Consider the following 3,453-nt stretch of genomic DNA (forward strand, 5'->3'; position numbering starts at 1 on the left):
ATACAGACACATACATACACTTGCAGTATTATTATAATACGTGGCCGCCAATCAGTTTGACTCTGAATTTGTAGGATGAAAAGGTGATACAATAATTAGAAATCTCCATTATTTTTTTTTGTCTTCTTCCTCCCACCCCAGGTCCCCCCCAGAACCCATAAATGAGATCTAGAATCAATATTTAAATCCTTTAAATATTTTTTATCTGCTGCATGCAGTCGTTGTCTGTAAGAACGTCGTACGTAGCTTATAGATTCTCTGTAACAAAAACTAATTGGGTTACCGACCTGTCTTAATTAACCCTGCCTTTTCTGCAAACAAAATTTGGGTTTTCCAGCTAATTTTCTTCTAGCTACTTCCTCGGTTTCTACTTTGAGTTTAACTCGGATGTGAAGAAAATAAGGGAAAGTTTGAAGGTGGTTCCCGATTTGGAGATGGGCACCGGCGATTCTAGGTACAGAGAACGGGAGGAAGCTTGAAGCTGGATGGAGTCGTAGGGCAAAGCACAGTAATGAGTCCAGCAAATTCAAAGTGAGCTGAGTTGGTTTTGCCGTTTTGGGAAACGCCGACAAATGTTAAGAGCTGGGAGTTTTTTAATGAGGCGTGCTACGTACAGTCACCGTTGGGGGCTTGCTTGCGCACGAAATGGATATTTATGTCATTTTCTCTATAATTTTGGTCAAATGTAAAAAATAATCTCCACTTTATCTTCTTCCATCAAGCCAATGTGATATAACTCTAAATTTTCATTCTTATCACTCTTCTCAAAACACGGGCCTAGACACGTCAACTCAAAGCAAAGTGATCTTGTGTTTGAGTGTTTGAAAATAGATTTCTACCGTTTGAGTTCCTCTGCATCTCCTCTACCACTGTTGACATGTAGAGTCTCATTTGAAGCATTTGAGTGCACTAAAAATAGATCTCTTCCTCCAAGAACAGATGCTTAAAAACAGACCACTTCAAATATAGATCCAGTTGAATTTCTTTCCAAAATTTTAATCTCCAACGAGAAAAATTTTGATTGCTCATCTGTAAAAGAATCATTCCAATCTTTTGGTAATATTCATGCGATTCTTCCTTTGAGACATCAGGATGAAGAGGGGTGCGATTTGACTTGGGAGAAGAAGGAGCTTGAGCAATTAAAACAGTAACTAAGTTAAACGACGGGTTTTTACTTCTATGCATTTTTTACTTTAATGAAACGAAGCGTTTCACTTCGTGCGCACGCAAGCCCCCAACTAGGACTGTATCTAGAATTTTTTTTTTTTAATTGTATAGATAGTTGGGTTGTGAAAATAAAAATAAAAATAAAAATAATTGTTAGAAGTCATCAGAAATTATAAAAATGAAAACAAAAAGTATTAAAAAAAATTAAAAATAGATAAAAAAAAATTAATATTTTATTATTATAAAAAAAAAGGAGATAATTATTCCAATATGCAATTAAAGTTTTGACTAATTAGCTAAGCAAAAAATAATATATTAACCAAACTTTAATTTATAATGTAAGAGATACTTTTAACATACATTGACAAATTAAAAGAATAACGACGGGAGACAAATCAATTTCATAATAAGGGAACGTTTGGTTATCAAATTCATTTTAATTAATTATTTTAAATTTTTTAAATTTTAACATAAAATATAATAAATAATTTAATTTTTTAAAATTTTAAAATAATAATAATATTAAAAAATAATATTTTAATAATATTTTATCATCTCATCTCAACTCAAATTAACTCAATTCAATTCAATTTAATATTCAAATACAATTAGATGTTGATTTTTGAAATTTGAGTTTTCCGCGACATCAATCACTTTCGCAATAAATGCAGATTAAAATATCCCAATTTTCATGATAAAAGAAATATATGTCAATTTTAAGGATTTGAATAATATCAATTCTTCACTGTTTATTAATATATTTCTGGATGGTATAATATTTAAGTACATTACAGAAAATCAATACTGCAAAATCTAATTTTAATTTACATATTATTTTTATTTTTATTTATTTATTATTTTATTTTTCTTAAATTAAATTAATTTTTATATTCATAATCTATATATCATACATTTAATAGGAGAAAAAAATTTAAAATAAATAAATAAATATGATATGTGATCTGAAGATGATGAGTATAATTTTTCTTTTAATATTTATATGTTGCAAAATCTAAAATTGTAATCCGATATAATATTGGTCAATCAGTCATGGTAAAAGATTGTCCCTTATTTAAAATAAAATTGTACAAAAAAATGTAAAATATGTTATATATATAACATCTTATATATTTCTACTAATAAAACCCTTAATTAATATCTATAATATTCTACCTATGATATAGAAGCTTTAATATCACCAATATTAATAAATAATTCATCGATTTCGTGGTTTGACTAGGAAAAACCCTATTGCAGGGGAAAGTTATGTAGGATCTAATGTTTTATACATTTCTTGGACTTTTTAACTCTTATGCCGACATCTTTTTGGAGAGAGACTTTTTAACTCACAGCTTGGAAGTAATTCTTCCCTTAAATCAGCTGCATATGAAGAATATTAGCTATTAAGCCTATGTATATCTATATATCTATATATGTATACATATATTACAAGAGGCAGCTTTCTGGGCACCCTACCAGATTTTCAATTCTGATGCTCCAACTCTAATACCCACAAAAATCAGTTTCAGCACTGGTGACCCACAATACGAAAAAAAAGGGTGACAATACGAATTAATTGGATGACTAATGGTAGGTTTGGACGTGAGATGAGACACAAAATTTTTATATCATATTATCTCATTATTACACTTTTTTCAAATTCTCATACAAAATATAATAAACAATTTAACTTTTTCAAATCTCAATTCAACTTTTTCAAATCCCAATATAATAATAATACTAAAACATAATATTTTAAATATTAAAACAAAACACAAAATTCTCATTTCACTCCCAAACCTGCCTTAAAAGTTAAAAGATTCAATAAAATGCATGCATGTTCCTTTCATTCTAATAGCTCCAATATTATATATGTTCCCATTTGTGTCCAGTCCACAAAGTCATATATATATATATATAGAATTGAAGACTTACAACCCTGTTATCACCACTTAATTACTACTCTTGGTGTATTTTTTTTTAATTTTCTTTTAAGTATTTATATTTATTTATATATAATTTTACTAATAATCACTTTCTTAACTATTAAGTGAAATAAAAATTAAAAAAAAATAAAATTAAAAAGAGTAGTAGAAAATTGGTAAGGTTATCATTATTTATATATATATATATATATATATCACCCTAATAACTTAAAAGCGTGTATATACATGAACAGTAATGAATAGTAGCAGCCTTTTTTTTCCTCTTGCTTTTTCTCAGTTCGAATTTTATTCTGTTCTTCTTCTTCGTTCAGTTCCGATTTCCAGTTCAAATTTCCAGTTC

Source organism: Juglans regia, chromosome 3 (assembly GCF_001411555.2).
Source record: "Juglans regia cultivar Chandler chromosome 3, Walnut 2.0, whole genome shotgun sequence".
NCBI classification, from domain to species: domain Eukaryota; kingdom Viridiplantae; phylum Streptophyta; class Magnoliopsida; order Fagales; family Juglandaceae; genus Juglans; species Juglans regia.